The 18,530-nt window shown below is 48.4% G+C and overlaps 10 non-coding genes across 10 annotated transcripts; all 10 read left to right on the forward strand.

Moving 5' to 3' along the window:
- The first annotated feature begins 1,125 nt into the window (after positions 1 to 1,125).
- LOC115467423 lies at positions 1,126 to 1,241 on the forward strand. The gene has a single exon (XR_003941717.1). It is a non-coding gene; the product is annotated as a U5 spliceosomal RNA (small nuclear RNA).
- A 6,113-nt stretch (positions 1,242 to 7,354) lies between these two features.
- Positions 7,355 to 7,470, forward strand: LOC115467408. Its single transcript, XR_003941703.1, has one exon. It is a non-coding gene; the product is annotated as a U5 spliceosomal RNA (small nuclear RNA).
- A 1,248-nt stretch (positions 7,471 to 8,718) lies between these two features.
- Positions 8,719 to 8,834, forward strand: LOC115467409. Its single transcript, XR_003941704.1, has one exon. It is a non-coding gene; the product is annotated as a U5 spliceosomal RNA (small nuclear RNA).
- Positions 8,835 to 10,082: 1,248 nt separating this feature from the next.
- On the forward strand, positions 10,083 to 10,198 carry LOC115467410. Its single transcript, XR_003941705.1, has one exon. It is a non-coding gene; the product is annotated as a U5 spliceosomal RNA (small nuclear RNA).
- Positions 10,199 to 11,445: 1,247 nt separating this feature from the next.
- On the forward strand, positions 11,446 to 11,561 carry LOC115467411. The gene has a single exon (XR_003941706.1). It is a non-coding gene; the product is annotated as a U5 spliceosomal RNA (small nuclear RNA).
- Positions 11,562 to 12,809: 1,248 nt separating this feature from the next.
- LOC115467420 lies at positions 12,810 to 12,925 on the forward strand. The gene has a single exon (XR_003941714.1). It is a non-coding gene; the product is annotated as a U5 spliceosomal RNA (small nuclear RNA).
- Positions 12,926 to 14,172: 1,247 nt separating this feature from the next.
- On the forward strand, positions 14,173 to 14,288 carry LOC115467421. The gene has a single exon (XR_003941715.1). It is a non-coding gene; the product is annotated as a U5 spliceosomal RNA (small nuclear RNA).
- Positions 14,289 to 15,537: 1,249 nt separating this feature from the next.
- LOC115467412 lies at positions 15,538 to 15,653 on the forward strand. The gene has a single exon (XR_003941707.1). It is a non-coding gene; the product is annotated as a U5 spliceosomal RNA (small nuclear RNA).
- A 1,248-nt stretch (positions 15,654 to 16,901) lies between these two features.
- On the forward strand, positions 16,902 to 17,017 carry LOC115467413. Its single transcript, XR_003941708.1, has one exon. It is a non-coding gene; the product is annotated as a U5 spliceosomal RNA (small nuclear RNA).
- A 1,248-nt stretch (positions 17,018 to 18,265) lies between these two features.
- LOC115467414 lies at positions 18,266 to 18,381 on the forward strand. Its single transcript, XR_003941709.1, has one exon. It is a non-coding gene; the product is annotated as a U5 spliceosomal RNA (small nuclear RNA).
- The last annotated feature ends 149 nt before the right edge of the window (positions 18,382 to 18,530 follow it).

Consider the following 18,530-nt stretch of genomic DNA (forward strand, 5'->3'; position numbering starts at 1 on the left):
AATACAATATAGAGAATTTTAAACTTTAATAAAAATATTCATAAACATTAGATCTTCAAAAACAAACCCAAGAGCAAACAATTTAGTTAATAATGCAAACAAAACTAAAATAAAATAAACTTAACCAGATTAGCAATAGCAAGCAAGGACTGCTCAGCACTTAATAATATTTAGGGGACTATTAAAAAAGACAATAGTGCCACCTAAAGGAAACACAATGCCAAACACAGTATCATAACATTTCAACAATTTTCTTAGGGGCAAATACTCAGCCCACAACAATCAGAAGATTTTAATTACAAACAAAATACATTCAGGATCAAATTTGTACAACAACAAGCTTTATTGCAACACAACACTACAAAATACATAATCATGCAGTGAACAGACAGTTGTATTCAGATCTCCATTACCAAGCAAAGGAAGAAGCACATCTGTAATCTCATGTTTACAGTTATATTACCTCTGTCGTATCCCACTCAACACCTGTATAAACTGGTGCTCAAAATGTAAATATGATAGCCTTCGGTGATTTCACTCGCCTCGACCTTAGGCAGCACAGCTCCGGTTGCCCTGAGTCACTTCACTGGCTCTCTCCTCAAGTCACTTCACTGGCTCCCTATCCGTTTTCGTATCCTGTTCAAACTTCTTCTACTAACCTATAAATGTACTCATTCTGCTGCTCCCCAGTATCTCTCCACACTCGTTCTTCCCTACACCCCTTCCCTTGCACTCCGCTCCATGGATAAATCCTTCTTATCTGTTCCCTTCTCCACTACTGCCAACTCCAGACTTTGCGCCTTCTGTCTCGTTGCACCCTACGCCTGGAATAAACTTCCTGAGCCTCTACGTCTTGCCCCATCCTTGGCCACCTTTAAATCTAGACTGAAAGCCCACCTCTTTAACATTGCTTTTGACTCGTAACCACTCGCCTCCACCTACCCTCCTCTCCTCCTTCCTGTACACATTAATTGATTTGATTTGCTTACTTTATTTTTTGTCTATTAGATTGTAAGCTCTTTGAGCAGGGACTGACTTTCTTCTATGTTTGTGCAGCGCTGCGTACGCCTTGTAGCGCTATAGAAATGCTAAATAGTAGTAGAATAGCCAGGGGAGTGCTGCTGTATTCTCTGATCTCTTTTCAGCACGAATAAATCTTTTGCCTTTTAGTAAACATTTCCATGGAGAGGGGTGTCGATGAGATTTTCTCAATTTTTGAGTGGCCCTGCTTTGCTGGGCTTTCTTTTGGGTATAATGATAGCTTTAGAAAGTGTGTTCTTGAGGTCTTGCACTTTGGCTGAGCTGAGTTTGCTAGTACTCTGCTATCAGTTTTGTGGCTTGTTTCTTTTTTTTTTCTTTAATCCTGTGGTACTTTATCCAAATCAGTGCTTAGGAGGAGCTACCTGCTCACTAACCTCCACGGTGGACTTTTGTGCACAGATAGAAATGCTGTGATCTTCACTCTCTGAGTTGTGGTACCTGTGTAAGTCAGTAGCTACAACAGCCGGCAGAAAGCCCTGCCACACCACTGCTCACCTGCCCTTGTTTGGTGGTAGCTTCTGGTACTGCAAAAAGATTGTTTTCACAAGTCTGGCTTGGCTGGGGGTTATGCTGTGTACACCAGGGGCGTAGCTACGGGTGGGCCTGGGTGGGCCAAGGCCCACCCAATCATGGCTCAGGTCCACCCAGTTTTGCCTGATCCACCAATCAATTCTGTCTTAGGCTTAAGGAAATTGCCAGGGCTCCAGCCTCATTGGCTCTGCTCACAGCCACACACGCAGCAAAAAAAACAGGAGCTCTCTGCCTGCCTTGCCTTACCTCCGTTCCCCGTGGCACGCAGACCGGTGTCACAAGGAAATTTCTGCCACAAGCATGAGGTTTGCAGCTCAAGGTTCTTGCTTCAGCCTTCAGGCCACCGAAGTACCGGCTGGGACTTGGAAGCCGGCAACAGTGAAGGCAGGGCTGCAGCTCAAAGAGGTTAGATATGTTAATCCGTACCCTGCTTTCAAAAGTGAAGAGATTCCAAGTGTCAGGATTCCTGCGATTGCTGAAATGGTCTGGGGCTATGTTTTGTGTAGGCTGAGTCTGTTGTCAACCTCAGTTTTGAAAAAGCATACCTGACTGTTTGATTACGGAGCTCTCTTTTACAACCTGTAGATTATCAATAGAAATCAAACAAAATAAAACATGGAAAAGAAAATAAGATGATACCTTTTTTATTGGACATAACTTAATACATTTCTTGATTAGCTTTCGAAGGTTGCCCTTCTTCGTCAGATCGGAAATAAGCAAATGTGCTAGCTGACAGTGTATATAAGTGAAAACATTCAAGCATTACTATGACAGTCTGACAGGGTGGGAGGATGGGGGTGGGTAGGAGGTATGCATGGGGACATCAAAGCATATCATTGATATTCTAACAGGATGGGTGTGGATAGGTGAGGGGTGGGGTGATCAACAGAGAAATACAGCTTTATGGTTTATAATGGGCTAGGAACCCAAGATCCTTGTTAAGTCCTTTCTGTTGGATGTTAAAATATTCAATCATTCTGATTTCAAAGGTCTTACGTTCTTGTATGGTTTTAAAGTTACCTTTTAGGATTCTCACTGTGAAGTCACTGGTACAGTGTCCTGGTCCTGTAAAATGCTGACCAACAGGGGTGGGAACCCTACTGGCACCAGTATTGTTCATGTGATGTCTATGTAAATTTAATCTTGTCTTAAGCATCTGGCCTGTTTCTCCAATATAGCATCCTTCGTTACATTTTTTACACTGAATGATATATACCACATTGGAAGATGAGCAAGTGAAAGATTCCTTTATGTTGAATATCTTTCCTTTGTGGATGACTGTGGGGTCCTGTGAAATATTTTGGCATAGTTTGCAACTGGATAAATTACAGGGAAGTGTGCCCTTCTGTTCCTTTTCAGTCTGTGATGGAAGTTTACTTCTGATTAGCTTGTGTTTTAAGTTGGGTGGCTGTCGGAAGGCCAGTACTGGTGGGGATGGGAATATCTCTTTCAGTAATTCATCCTCCTGGAGTATAGGTTGTAGATCTCTTATGATTTTCCTCAATTTTTCCAGCTCTGGATTGTAGATCACTACAAGGGGGATTCTGTCGTTGGATTTTTTCTCCTTGTACTGTAGCAGATTCTCCCTGAGTGTTTTGAGGGAGGAGGCAATATTCTTGGAGATTATTTTGGGGTTGTAGCCTTTCTGTTTGAAGGATGCAGTCAGGCTTTTAAGGTGTCTGTCTCTGTCCCCTGGGTCAGAGCAGATACAGTGGTATCTTGTGGCTTGGCTGTAAATGATGGATCTTTTTGTATGTGAAGGATGGAAGCTGGAGTTGTGGAGGTAGCTGCATCTGTCTGTGGGTTTCTTGTATATAGATGTTTGTATACAGCCATCACTGATTGAGACCGTGGTGTCCAAAAAATTGACTTTTTCTGGGGAGTAGTCAATTTTGAATCTGATTGTAGGATGGTATGTATTGAAGGCAGAATAAAATTGTTTCAGAGTTTCTTCACCCTCTGTCCAAATCACCCCACCCCTCACCTATCTACACCCATCCTGATGGAATATCAATGATATGCTTTGATGTCCCCATGCATACCTCCTCTCACCCCCATCCTCCCACCCTGTCAGACTGTCATAGTAATGCTTGAATGTTTTCATTTATATACACTGTCAGCTAGCACATTTGCTTATTTCCGATCTGACGAAGAAGGGCAACCTTCGAAAGCTAATCAAGAAATGTATTAAGTTATGTCCAATAAAAAAGGTATCAACTTATTTTCTTTTCCATGTTTTATTTTGTTTGATTTCTATTGATAACCTTAAGAGTGGACTAACACGGCTACCACACTCCACAACCTGTAGAGAAACATTCTTTGATAAATATCCCGGGGCAATTGCACTGCTAGTTTCGATAGAGTACTGTTTGTTTTCATGCAGCTTTCAGAAACTTGCATGCCATGACTGCTTTGTGTGTTTCATCACTTGCGATATACCTCCTGCTGCCACCTTTATGCATCAATCTAGTCAGGATTCCTCAGAGGTTTGTCTCTTTCCCCTACCATCATCCCAAACAAAGCAAGCAGTCGTTTGAGCTGCTGCATCCATGTTGTCATTCTTTAATGTTGGTAGCATGTTTATTTAATCTCACTTATATGTTCAAACATGCCAGCTTTTCATAGGTAGAGTAGTAAATTGTTATAAATCGTAATTAGTGTGTCATTTGGAGGAGGGGCAGGTTATAGGGACACTCTAGCACTATTGTATTCATGTAGAGATTTTTTTTCTCCTGGAAAGAGCCACTAAATTAGATATATTATGAGAATCAGGTGCTCAACATCCAGAGTTTCTATCTATTTATTTACTTGTTTTAAGTTATTTATAACATTTATATTCCCACATTAAACATGAATTAGGTTGAAACCTGGGAGCATTTAAAATCTTTTTTTTTCCTGTGCCTAGATCAAAAGAGAAAGATAGTCGGCATCCCTGCCAGCAAAGGTATGCCTTAAATGCTCGCATGGGGGGCAGAGGGGAGCGTGAGGAGTTTCCCCCCTAGACAGTGACGAGCCCAAGCAGAAACCCACCAACAAATTTAAATGTGTTTTTGGGTGGGGGTGGGCTCAATGCCCAAGTTTTTTTAACAAGTTGTATTTTTTATGTTTGTGGGCTTTGGGGTGGGGAAGTCTCTGCAGTTCCCAGGTTAAAATAATAATAATATTGTTATTATTTAAAAGCTTTATATTTAATGTGGGCAGGTTTCTGGGTGGGGGTGAGGGGATGCCATACTAGGGAGTTATGGGTAAGGGGGTAGGACAGGGTTAATGCTAGGCTGCGTGCAGGGAGGGGTGGGGCAGATGCCTAGTTATCAGATGGATGGTGAGGAAGGGAAGGACTGATGCTGGGCTATGGGAATGGATAGTGGGGGTAGAGTAGAAGGGCTGGATCATGGTGGGATAAGGAAGGGAAAGGCCGATGCCAGGCTACAAGGATGGTTAGGGGGGTAAGGAAGAGAAGGACTGATGCCAGGCTACAAGACAATTTCTGATTTTTGGTCCTTAATTCTATAATTGATGAGGGTTGGTCTGTGTTCTGCGTGTGATCCAGCAGGTGAGAGATTTTGCTGGCATGTAGTTTGTGTGGATCTAGGATTCTGACTTGTCTGGCCTTTCCAATGAGATGCGTATTGCTGTTGTATGTATTCACTGCTGCCTTTTTAAAGGTACTGTTATTGGCATTTGTATTCAGATTTGGTTAAAGTTTGCAACATAGACTCTAAGAGGTTTCTTTGCAGGATTTTCTCTTACTTCACAAAGTACCTCGAGGTGAAGGGATTTTGTGTTGCTATTATTGAGGTGATACCCGAATTTAAATACATTTTTCCTAGGAAAGCTATAAGAGGAAACATTCTAGCTATGTTTTCTATATGCGACAAATTCCATAGTAGGTAGAAAAGGAAGAAGTCTTCAAAGGTATATTTACCAAATTTTAAATGTTTGATTAATACAGCTTAATAAGGCATATATATTATAATGTAAGTTGAAGGATATATACCACATTTTATTTTGTCAGCATCAGAAGGGAGATAGAGTAGAGCTAGAGGAAGTGAAAAAGACTTCAACGTTTACTTAATCAGGCATTTGTTATAAAGCAAAGTTTGAAGGATATATGCTATTGCTGTAATTATATTGCAGGATCCTGTCATGTGTATTGAGATGTTTGCCATTATTGCAGACTTATGTCTGGTTAAGTTTAAGATATGGGATAATGTATTACAAATATCTGTTTTTCTATTAAGTATATATGTGGTTTATATTGATGCAGGGCAGCTGTTGGGCAGACTACTTAGAAATCCATCATACCTATATACATAGTGCCCACCCATATTAGCTCCAGACCCACCCAAAATGTCAGGTCTGGCTACGCCACTGGTGTACACAGGGAAGAGCTTCCCATTCCCTGATTTGGCTCTCATAGCCATGCAAGCTCCTTCTCCCAGTAGCCCAGTCAGTGTTTTTTTTTTTTGTTTTGCTCTCCTCCTACTTTGTTAAATTGTCAGCTCAGCGCATCGGGCACTTTGCCCTAGGTTCCAACCCTTGGGTAAAAGAATAGCTTTAGAAAGTGTGTTGTTGAGGCCTTGCACTTTGGCTGAGCTGAGTTTGCTAGTACTCTGCTATCAGTTTTGTGGCTTGTTTCTTTCTTTCTTTGCTCCTGTGGTACTTTATCCAAATTAGTCCTTAGGAGGAGCTACCTGCTCCTTAATTTCCAGGGTGGACTTTTGTGCACATATAGAAATACTGTGATCTTCCCTCTCTGAGTTGTGGTATCTGTGTAAGTCAGTAGCTACAACAGCCGGCAGGAAGCCCTGGCACACCACTGCTCACCTGCACTTGTTTGGTGCTAGCTTCTGGTACTGCGAAAAGATTGTTTTCACAAGTCTGGCTTGGCTGGGGGTTATGCTTTGTACACAGGGAAGAGCTTCCATTTCCCTGCTTGGCTCTCATAGCCATGCAAGCTCCTTCTCCCAGTAGCCCAGTCAGTGTTTTTTTTTTTTGTTTTGCTCTCCTCCTACTTTGTTAAATTGTCAGCTCAGCGCATCGGGCACTTTGCCCTAGGTTCCAACCCTTGGGATGTCACTAGCTAGTCCTCCTCATGCTGCAGCAGCACAGCCTAGCACTCCTTCCCTTCCCTTCCCCTTGTTCAGTAATGCCGCTTAGAGGCCCTCCTGTAAGTTGGAGCCTGCCTAACCCTTTCGGGGTACTGGGTTGCTGCGAGCGAGTGAGTGAGAGAAGCGAGCGGGCGAAGCTTCCCTCTCCGTCCATTGCCCGCTCGTTTGATTTCCTACGTCGACCACCTAGCTCATCTCCCTGGCTAGCAGCTGCTTCAACGTTTTCCGTTACCGACCAGTAAAAGCTCTCAAGCACTTCTGCTGTGATGGCCAGAACGTCAAGCGTTTGCAGGGCTCGAGCTTTCTTAGCTTAAAGAGGGCCGAGCTCGGCAACCTCTCAGGCGTATGCTACTACGGCCTGTCGTGCCACAGGATTGTGGCCTCCATGCTGCCGATCCCGGCCCACTGTGCACCCTAGCCCCTGCCTAGCCATCAGCCCTGGACTGATTTGCATAGCATGCAGGAACTGAATCTTCAAAGTGCTTTTTCCGCCAGATGAGACAAGCTTTTCAGCCCAAAGAACGCCCTCTGCATGGCCTTAAGGCTCAGAGGTGGCCCTGGGCGCTGCTTTCAGGGCGCCCGTTCAGCAGGGGAGTCGGTGATTTTACTCGCCTCGACCTTAGGCAGGACGGCTCCGGTTGCCCTGAGAATAGCCAGGGGAGTGCTGTTGTATTCTCTGATCTCTCTTCAGCACGAATAAATCTTTCGCCTTTTACTAAAGATTTCCGTGGAGAGGGGTGTCGATGAGATTTTCTCAATTTTTGAGTGGCCCTGCTTTGCTGGGCTTTCTTTTGGGTATAAGAATAGCTTTAGAAAGTGTGTTGTTGAGGCCTTGCACTTTGGCTGAGCTGAGTTTGCTAGTACTCTGCTATCAGTTTTGTGGCTTGTTTCTTTCTTTCTTTGCTCCTGTGGTACTTTATCCAAATCAGTCCTTAGGAGGAGCTACCTGCTCCCTAATTTCCAGGGTGGACTTTTGTGCACATATAGAAATACTGTGATCTTCCCTCTCTGAGTTGTGGTATCTGCGTAAGTCAGTAGCTACAACAGCCGGCAGGAAGCCCTGGCACACCACTGCTCACCTGTACTTGTTTGGTGCTAGCTTCTGGTACTGCGAAAAGATTGTTTTCACAAGTCTGGTTTGGCTGGGGGTTATGCTTTGTACACAGGGAAGAGCTTCCATTTCCCTGCTTGGCTCTCATAGCCATGCAAGCTCCTTCTCCCAGTAGCCCAGTCAGTGTTTTTTTTTTTTTGTTTTGCTCTCCTCCTACTTTGTTAAATTGTCAGCTCAGCGCATCGGGCACTTTGCCCTAGGTTCCAACCCTTGGGATGTCACTAGCTAGTCCTCCTCATGCTGCAGCAGCACAGCCTAGCACTCCTTCCCTTCCCTTCCCCATGTTCAGTAATGCCGCTTAGAGGCCCTCCTGTAAGTTGGAGCCTGCCTTACCCTTTCGGGGTACTGGGTTGCTGCGAGCGAGTGAGTGAGAGAAGCGAGCGGGCGAAGCTTCCCTCTCCGTCCATTGCCCGCTCGTTTGATTTCCTACGTCGACCACCTAGCTCATCTCCCTGGCTAGCAGCTGCTTCAACGTTTTCCGTTACCGACCAGTAAAAGCTCTCAAGCACTTCTGCTGTGATGGCCAGAACGTCAAGCGTTTGCAGGGCTCGAGCTTTCTTAGCTTAAAGAGGGCCGAGCTCGGCAACCTCTCAGGCGTATGCTACTACGGCCTGGCGTGCCACAGGATTGTGGCCTCCATGCCGCCGATCCCGGCCCACTGTGCACCCTAGCCCCTGCCTAGCCATCAGCCCTGGACTGATTTGCATAGCATGCAGGAACTGAATCTTCAAAGTGCCTTTTCCGCCAGATGAGACAAGCTTTTCAGCCCAAAGAACGCCCTCTGCATGGCCTTAAGGCTCAGAGGTGGCCCTGGGCGCTGCTTTCAGGGCGCCCGTTCAGCAGGGGAGTCGGTGATTTTACTCGCCTCGACCTTAGGCAGGACGGCTCCGGTTGCCCTGAGAATAGCCAGGGGAGTGCTGTTGTATTCTCTGATCTCTCTTCAGCACGAATAAATCTTTCGCCTTTTACTAAAGATTTCCGTGGAGAGGGGTGTCGATGAGATTTTCTCAATTTTTGAGTGGCCCTGCTTTGCTGGGCTTTCTTTTGGGTATAAGAATAGCTTTAGAAAGTGTGTTGTTGAGGCCTTGCACTTTGGCTGAGCTGAGTTTGCTAGTACTCTGCTATCAGTTTTGTGGCTTGTTTCTTTCTTTCTTTGCTCCTGTGGTACTTTATCCAAATCAGTCCTTAGGAGGAGCTACCTGCTCCCTAATTTCCAGGGTGGACTTTTGTGCACATATAGAAATACTGTGATCTTCCCTCTCTGAGTTGTGGTATCTGTGTAAGTCAGTAGCTACAACAGCCGGCAGGAAGCCCTGGCACACCACTGCTCACCTGCACTTGTTTGGTGCTAGCTTCTGGTACTGCGAAAAGATTGTTTTCACAAGTCTGGCTTGGCTGGGGGTTATGCTTTGTACACAGGGAAGAGCTTCCATTTCCCTGCTTGGCTCTCATAGCCATGCAAGCTCCTTCTCCCAGTAGCCCAGTCAGTGTTTTTTTTTTTTTGTTTTGCTCTCCTCCTACTTTGTTAAATTGTCAGCTCAGCGCATCGGGCACTTTGCCCTAGGTTCCAACCCTTGGGATGTCACTAGCTAGTCCTCCTCATGCTGCAGCAGCACAGCCTAGCACTCCTTCCCTTCCCTTCCCCTTGTTCAGTAATGCCGCTTAGAGGCCCTCCTGTAAGTTGGAGCCTGCCTAACCCTTTCGGGGTACTGGGTTGCTGCGAGCGAGTGAGTGAGAGAAGCGAGCGGGCGAAGCTTCCCTCTCCGTCCATTGCCCGCTCGTTTGATTTCCTACGTCGACCACCCAGCTCATCTCCCTGGCTAGCAGCTGCTTCAACGTTTTCCGTTACCGACCAGTAAAAGCTCTCAAGCACTTCTGCTGTGATGGCCAGAACGTCAAGCGTTTGCAGGGCTCGAGCTTTCTTAGCTTAAAGAGGGCCGAGCTCGGCAACCTCTCAGGCGTATGCTACTACGGCCTGGCGTGCCACAGGATTGTGGCCTCCATGCCGCCGATCCCGGCCCACTGTGCACCCTAGCCCCTGCCTAGCCATCAGCCCTGGACTGATTTGCATAGCATGCAGGAACTGAATCTTCAAAGTGCTTTTTCCGCCAGATGAGACAAGCTTTTCAGCCCAAAGAACGCCCTCTGCATGGCCTTAAGGCTCAGAGGTGGCCCTGGGCGCTGCTTTCAGGGCGCCCGTTCAGCAGGGGAGTCGGTGATTTTACTCGCCTCGACCTTAGGCAGGACGGCTCCGGTTGCCCTGAGAATAGCCAGGGGAGTGCTGTTGTATTCTCTGATCTCTCTTCAGCACGAATAAATCTTTCGCCTTTTACTAAAGATTTCCGTGGAGAGGGGTGTCGATGAGATTTTCTCAATTTTTGAGTGGCCCTGCTTTGCTGGGCTTTCTTTTGGGTATAAGAATAGCTTTAGAAAGTGTGCTGTTGAGGCCTTGCACTTTGGCTGAGCTGAGTTTGCTAGTACTCTGCTATCAGTTTTGTGGCTTGTTTCTTTCTTTCTTTGCTCCTGTGGTACTTTATCCAAATCAGTCCTTAGGAGGAGCTACCTGCTCCCTAATTTCCAGGGTGGACTTTTGTGCACATATAGAAATACTGTGATCTTCCCTCTCTGAGTTGTGGTATCTGCGTAAGTCAGTAGCTACAACAGCCGACAGGAATCCCTGGCACACCACTGCTCACCTGTACTTGTTTGGTGCTAGCTTCTGGTACTGCGAAAAGATTGTTTTCACAAGTCTGGTTTGGCTGGGGGTTATGCTTTGTACACAGGGAAGAGCTTCCATTTCCCTGCTTGGCTCTCATAGCCATGCAAGCTCCTTCTCCCAGTAGCCCAGTCAGTGTTTTTTTTTTTTGTTTTGCTCTCCTCCTACTTTGTTAAATTGTCAGCTCAGCGCATCGGGCACTTTGCCCTAGGTTCCAACCCTTGGGATGTCACTAGCTAGTCCTCCTCATGCTGCAGCAGCACAGCCTAGCACTCCTTCCCTTCCCTTCCCCTTGTTCAGTAATGCCGCTTAGAGGCCCTCCTGTAAGTTGGAGCCTGCCTAACCCTTTCGGGGTACTGGGTTGCTGCGAGCGAGTGAGTGAGAGAAGCGAGCGGGCGAAGCTTCCCTCTCCGTCCATTGCCCGCTCGTTTGATTTCCAACGTCGACCACCTAGCTCATCTCCCTGGCTAGCAGGTGCTTCAACGTTTTCCGTTACCGACCAGTAAAAGCTCTCAAGCACTTCTGCTGTGATGGCCAGAACGTCAAGCGTTTGCAGGGCTCGAGCTTTCTTAGCTTAAAGAGGGCCAAGCTCGGCAACCTCTCAGGCGTATGCTACTACGGCCTGGCGTGCCACAGGATTGTGGCCTCCATGCCGCCGATCCCGGCCCACTGTGCACCCTAGCCCCTGCCTAGCCATCAGCCCTGGACTGATTTGCATAGCATGCAGGAACTGAATCTTCAAAGTGCTTTTTCCGCCAGATGAGACAAGCTTTTCAGCCCAAAGAACGCCCTCTGCATGGCCTTAAGGCTCAGAGGTGGCCCTGGGCGCTGCTTTCAGGGCGCCCGTTCAGCAGGGGAGTCGGTGATTTTACTCGCCTCGACCTTAGGCAGGACGGCTCCGGTTGCCCTGAGAATAGCCAGGGGAGTGCTGTTGTATTCTCTGATCTCTCTTCAGCACGAATAAATCTTTCGCCTTTTACTAAAGATTTCCGTGGAGAGGGGTGTCGATGAGATTTTCTCAATTTTTGAGTGGCCCTGCTTTGCTGGGCTTTCTTTTGGGTATAAGAATAGTTTTAGAAAGTGTGTTGTTGAGGCCTTGCACTTTGGCTGAGCTGAGTTTGCTAGTACTCTGCTATCAGTTTTGTGGCTTGTTTCTTTCTTTCTTTGCTCCTGTGGTACTTTATCCAAATCAGTCCTTAGGAGGAGCTACCTGCTCCCTAATTTCCAGGGTGGACTTTTGTGCACATATAGAAATACTGTGATCTTCCCTCTCTGAGTTGTGGTATCTGTGTAAGTCAGTAGCTACAACAGCCGGCAGGAAGCCCTGGCACACCACTGCTCACCTGCACTTGTTTGGTGCTAGCTTCTGGTACTGCGAAAAGATTGTTTTCACAAGTCTGGCTTGGCTGGGGGTTATGCTTTGTACACAGGGAAGAGCTTCCATTTCCCTGCTTGGCTCTCATAGCCATGCAAGCTCCTTCTCCCAGTAGCCCAGTCAGTGTTTTTTTTTTTTTGTTTTGCTCTCCTCCTACTTTGTTAAATTGTCAGCTCAGCGCATCGGGCACTTTGCCCTAGGTTCCAACCCTTGGGATGTCACTAGCTAGTCCTCCTCATGCTGCAGCAGCACAGCCTAGCACTCCTTCCCTTCCCTTCCCCTTGTTCAGTAATGCCGCTTAGAGGCCCTCCTGTAAGTTGGAGCCTGCCTAACCCTTTCGGGGTACTGGGTTGCTGCGAGCGAGTGAGTGAGAGAAGCGAGCGGGCGAAGCTTCCCTCTCCGTCCATTGCCCGCTCGTTTGATTTCCTACGTCGACCACCTAGCTCATCTCCCTGGCTAGCAGCTGCTTCAACGTTTTCCGTTACCGACCAGTAAAAGCTCTCAAGCACTTCTGCTGTGATGGCCAGAACGTCAAGCGTTTGCAGGGCTCGAGCTTTCTTAGCTTAAAGAGGGCCGAGCTCGGCAACCTCTCAGGCGTATGCTACTACGGCCTGGCGTGCCACAGGATTGTGGCCTCCATGCCGCCGATCCCGGCCCACTGTGCACCCTAGCCCCTGCCTAGCCATCAGCCCTGGACTGATTTGCATAGCATGCAGGAACTGAATCTTCAAAGTGCTTTTTCCGCCAGATGAGACAAGCTTTTCAGCCCAAAGAACGCCCTCTGCATGGCCTTAAGGCTCAGAGGTGGCCCTGGGCGCTGCTTTCAGGGCGCCCGTTCAGCAGGGGAGTCGGTGATTTTACTCGCCTCGACCTTAGGCAGGACGGCTCCGGTTGCCCTGAGAATAGCCAGGGGAGTGCTGTTGTATTCTCTGATCTCTCTTCAGCACGAATAAATCTTTCGCCTTTTACTAAAGATTTCCGTGGAGAGGGGTGTAGATGAGATTTTCTCAATTTTTGAGTGGCCCTGCTTTGCTGGGCTTTCTTTTGGGTATAAGAATAGCTTTAGAAAGTGTGTTGTTGAGGCCTTGCACTTTGGCTGAGCTGAGTTTGCTAGTACTCTGCTATCAGTTTTGTGGCTTGTTTCTTTCTTTCTTTGCTCCTGTGGTACTTTATCCAAATCAGTCCTTAGGAGGAGCTACCTGCTCCCTAATTTCCAGGGTGGACTTTTGTGCACATATAGAAATACTGTGATCTTCCCTCTCTGAGTTGTGGTATCTGTGTAAGTCAGTAGCTACAACAGCCGGCAGGAAGCCCTGGCACACCACTGCTCACCTGCACTTGTTTGGTGCTAGCTTCTGGTACTGCGAAAAGATTGTTTTCACAAGTCTGGCTTGGCTGGGGGTTATGCTTTGTACACAGGGAAGAGCTTCCATTTCCCTGCTTGGCTCTCATAGCCATGCAAGCTCCTTCTCCCAGTAGCCCAGTCAGTGTTTTTTTTTTTTGTTTTGCTCTCCTCCTACTTTGTTAAATTGTCAGCTCAGCGCATCGGGCACTTTGCCCTAGGTTCCAACCCTTGGGATGTCACTAGCTAGTCCTCCTCATGCTGCAGCAGCACAGCCTAGCACTCCTTCCCTTCCCTTCCCTTTGCTCAGTGATGCCGCTTAGAGGCCCTCCTGTAAGTTGGAGCCTGCCTAACCCTTTCGGGGTACTGGGTTGCTGCGAGCGAGTGAGTGAGAGAAGCGAGCGGGCGAAGCTTCCCTCTCCGTCCATTGCCCGCTCGTTTGATTTCCTACGTCGACCACCCAGCTCATCTCCCTGGCTAGCAGCTGCTTCAACGTTTTCCGTTACCGACCAGTAAAAGCTCTCAAGCACTTCTGCTGTGATGGCCAGAACGTCAAGCGTTTGCAGGGCTCGAGCTTTCTTAGCTTAAAGAGGGCCGAGCTCGGCAACCTCTCAGGCGTATGCTACTACGGCCTGTCGTGCCACAGGATTGTGGCCTCCATGCTGCCGATCCCGGCCCACTGTGCACCCTAGCCCCTGCCTAGCCATCAGCCCTGGACTGATTTGCATAGCATGCAGGAACTGAATCTTCAAAGTGCTTTTTCCGCCAGATGAGACAAGCTTTTCAGCCCAAAGAACGCCCTCTGCATGGCCTTAAGGCTCAGAGGTGGCCCTGGGCGCTGCTTTCAGGGCGCCCGTTCAGCAGGGGAGTCGGTGATTTTACTCGCCTCGACCTTAGGCAGGACGGCTCCGGTTGCCCTGAGAATAGCCAGGGGAGTGCTGTTGTATTCTCTGATCTCTCTTCAGCACGAATAAATCTTTCGCCTTTTACTAAAGATTTCCGTGGAGAGGGGTGTAGATGAGATTTTCTCAATTTTTGAGTGGCCCTGCTTTGCTGGGCTTTCTTTTGGGTATAAGAATAGCTTTAGAAAGTGTGTTGTTGAGGCCTTGCACTTTGGCTGAGCTGAGTTTGCTAGTACTCTGCTATCAGTTTTGTGGCTTGTTTCTTTCTTTCTTTGCTCCTGTGGTACTTTATCCAAATCAGTCCTTAGGAGGAGCTACCTGCTCCTTAATTTCCAGGGTGGACTTTTGTGCACATATAGAAATACTGTGATCTTCCCTCTCTGAGTTGTGGTATCTGCTGTAAGTCAGTAGCTACAACAGCCGGCAGGAAGCCCTGGCACACCACTGCTCACCTGCACTTGTTTGGTGTTAGCTTCTGGTACTGCGAAAAGATTGTTTTCACAAGTCTGGTTTGGCTGGGGGTTATGCTTTGTACACAGGGAAGAGCTTCCATTTCCCTGCTTGGCTCTCATAGCCATGCAAGCTCCTTCTCCCAGTAGCCCAGTCAGTGTTTTTTTTTTTTTTTTTTGCTCTCCTCCTACTTTGTTAAATTTTCCGCTCAGCGCATCGGGCACTTTGCCCTAGGTTCCAACCCTTGGGATGTCACTAGCTAGTCCTCCTCATGCTGCAGCAGCACAGCCTAGCACTCCTTCCCTTCCCTTCCCCTTGTTCAGTAATGCCGCTTAGAGGCCCTCCTGTAAGTTGGAGCCTGCCTAACCCTTTCGGGGTACTGGGTTGCTGCGAGCGAGTGAGTGAGAGAAGCGAGCGGGCGAAGCTTCCCTCTCCGTCCATTGCCCGCTCGTTTGATTTCCTACGTCGACCACCTAGCTCATCTCCCTGGCTAGCAGCTGCTTCAACGTTTTCCGTTACCGACCAGTAAAAGCTCTCAAGCACTTCTGCTGTGATGGCCAGAACGTCAAGCGTTTGCAGGGCTCGAGCTTTCTTAGCTTAAAGAGGGCCGAGCTCGGCAACCTCTCAGGCGTATGCTACTACGGCCTGGCGTGCCACAGGATTGTGGCCTCCATGCCGCCGATCCCGGCCCACTGTGCACCCTAGCCCCTGCCTAGCCATCAGCCCTGGACTGATTTGCATAGCATGCAGGAACTGAATCTTCAAAGTGCCTTTTCCGCCAGATGAGACAAGCTTTTCAGCCCAAAGAACGCCCTCTGCATGGCCTTAAGGCTCAGAGGTGGCCCTGGGCGCTGCTTTCAGGGCGCCCGTTCAGCAGGGGAGTCGGTGATTTTACTCGCCTCGACCTTAGGCAGGACGGCTCCGGTTGCCCTGAGAATAGCCAGGGGAGTGCTGTTGTATTCTCTGATCTCTCTTCAGCACGAATAAATCTTTCGCCTTTTACTAAAGATTTCCGTGGAGAGGGGTGTCGATGAGATTTTCTCAATTTTTGAGTGGCCCTGCTTTGCTGGGCTTTCTTTTGGGTATAAGAATAGCTTTAGAAAGTGTGCTGTTGAGGCCTTGCACTTTGGCTGAGCTGAGTTTGCTAGTACTCTGCTATCAGTTTTGTGGCTTGTTTCTTTCTTTCTTTGCTCCTGTGGTACTTTATCCAAATCAGTCCTTAGGAGGAGCTACCTGCTCCTTAATTTCCAGGGTGGACTTTTGTGCACATATAGAAATACTGTGATCTTCCCTCTCTGAGTTGTGGTATCTGTGTAAGTCAGTAGCTACAACAGCCGGCAGGAAGCCCTGGCACACCACTGCTCACCTGCACTTGTTTGGTGCTAGCTTCTGGTACTGCGAAAAGATTGTTTTCACAAGTCTGGCTTGGCTGGGGGTTATGCTTTGTACACAGGGAAGAGCTTCCATTTCCCTGCTTGGCTCTCATAGCCATGCAAGCTCCTTCTCCCAGTAGCCCAGTCAGTGTTTTTTTTTTTTTGTTTTGCTCTCCTCCTACTTTGTTAAATTGTCAGCTCAGCGCATCGGGCACTTTGCCCTAGGTTCCAACCCTTGGGATGTCACTAGCTAGTCCTCCTCATGCTGCAGCAGCACAGCCTAGCACTCCTTCCCTTCCCTTCCCCATGTTCAGTAATGCCGCTTAGAGGCCCTCCTGTAAGTTGGAGCCTGCCTAACCCTTTCGGGGTACTGGGTTGCTGCGAGCGAGTGAGTGAGAGAAGCGAGCGGGCGAAGCTTCCCTCTCCGTCCATTGCCCGCTCGTTTGATTTCCTACGTCGACCACCTAGCTCATCTCCCTGGCTAGCAGCTGCTTCAACGTTTTCCGTTACCGACCAGTAAAAGCTCTCAAGCACTTCTGCTGTGATGGCCAGAACGTCAAGCGTTTGCAGGGCTCGAGCTTTCTTAGCTTAAAGAGGGCCGAGCTCGGCAACCTCTCAGGCGTATGCTACTACGGCCTGGCGTGCCACAGGATTGTGGCCTCCATGCCGCCGATCCCGGCCCACTGTGCACCCTAGCCCCTGCCTAGCCATCAGCCCTGGACTGATTTGCATAGCATGCAGGAACTGAATCTTCAAAGTGCCTTTTCCGCCAGATGAGACAAGCTTTTCAGCCCAAAGAACGCCCTCTGCATGGCCTTAAGGCTCAGAGGTGGCCCTGGGCGCTGCTTTCAGGGCGCCCGTTCAGCAGGGGAGTCGGTGATTTTACTCGCCTCGACCTTAGGCAGGACGGCTCCGGTTGCCCTGAGAATAGCCAGGGGATTGCTGTTGTATTCTCTGATCTCTCTTCAGCACGAATAAATCTTTCGCCTTTTACTAAAGATTTCCGTGGAGAGGGGTGTCGATGAGATTTTCTCAATTTTTGAGTGGCCCTGCTTTGCTGGGCTTTCTTTTGGGTATAAGAATAGCTTTAGAAAGTGTGTTGTTGAGGCCTTGCACTTTGGCTGAGCTGAGTTTGCTAGTACTCTGCTATCAGTTTTGTGGCTTGTTTCTTTCTTTCTTTGCTCCTGTGGTACTTTATCCAAATCAGTCCTTAGGAGGAGCTACCTGCTCCTTAATTTCCAGGGTGGACTTTTGTGCACATATAGAAATACTGTGATCTTCCCTCTCTGAGTTGTGGTATCTGTGTAAGTCAGTAGCTACAACAGCCGGCAGGAAGCCCTGGCACACCACTGCTCACCTGTACTTGTTTGGTGCTAGCTTCTGGTACTGCGAAAAGATTGTTTTCACAAGTCTGGTTTGGCTGGGGGTTATGCTTTGTACACAGGGAAGAGCTTCCATTTCCCTGCTTGGCTCTCATAGCCATGCAAGCTCCTTCTCCCAGTAGCCCAGTCAGTGTTTTTTTTTTTTTGTTTTGCTCTCCTCCTACTTTGTTAAATTGTCAGCTCAGCGCATCGGGCACTTTGCCCTAGGTTCCAACCCTTGGGATGTCACTAGCTAGTCCTCCTCATGCTGCAGCAGCACAGCCTAGCACTCCTTCCCTTCCCTTCCCTTTGCTCAGTGATGCCGCTTAGAGGCCCTCCTGTAAGTTGGAGCCTGCCTAACCCTTTCGGGGTACTGGGTTGCTGCGAGCGAGTGAGTGAGAGAAGCGAGCGGGCGAAGCTTCCCTCTCCGTCCATTGCCCGCTCGTTTGATTTCCTACGTCGACCACCTAGCTCATCTCCCTGGCTAGCAGCTGCTTCAACGTTTTCCGTTACCGACCAGTAAAAGCTCTCAAGCACTTCTGCTGTGATGGCCAGAACGTCAAGCGTTTGCAGGGCTCGAGCTTTCTTAGCTTAAAGAGGGCCGAGCTCGGCAACCTCTCAGGCGTATGCTACTACGGCCTGGCGTGCCACAGGATTGTGGCCTCCATGCCGCCGATCCCGGCCCACTGTGCACCCTAGCCCCTGCCTAGCCATCAGCCCTGGACTGATTTGCATAGCATGCAGGAACTGAATCTTCAAAGTGCCTTTTCCGCCAGATGAGACAAGCTTTTCAGCCCAAAGAACGCCCTCTGCATGGCCTTAAGGCTCAGAGGTGGCCCTGGGCGCTGCTTTCAGGGCGCCCGTTCAGCAGGGGAGTCGGTGATTTTACTCGCCTCGACCTTAGGCAGGACGGCTCCGGTTGCCCTGAGAATAGCCAGGGGATTGCTGTTGTATTCTCTGATCTCTCTTCAGCACGAATAAATCTTTCGCCTTTTACTAAAGATTTCCGTGGAGAGGGGTGTCGATGAGATTTTCTCAATTTTTGAGTGGCCCTGCTTTGCTGGGCTTTCTTTTGGGTATAAGAATAGCTTTAGAAAGTGTGCTGTTGAGGCCTTGCACTTTGGCTGAGCTGAGTTTGCTAGTACTCTGCTATCAGTTTTGTGGCTTGTTTCTTTCTTTCTTTGCTCCTGTGGTACTTTATCCAAATCAGTCCTTAG

This window comes from Microcaecilia unicolor, chromosome 3 (assembly GCF_901765095.1).
Source record: "Microcaecilia unicolor chromosome 3, aMicUni1.1, whole genome shotgun sequence".
NCBI lineage: Eukaryota > Metazoa > Chordata > Amphibia > Gymnophiona > Siphonopidae > Microcaecilia > Microcaecilia unicolor.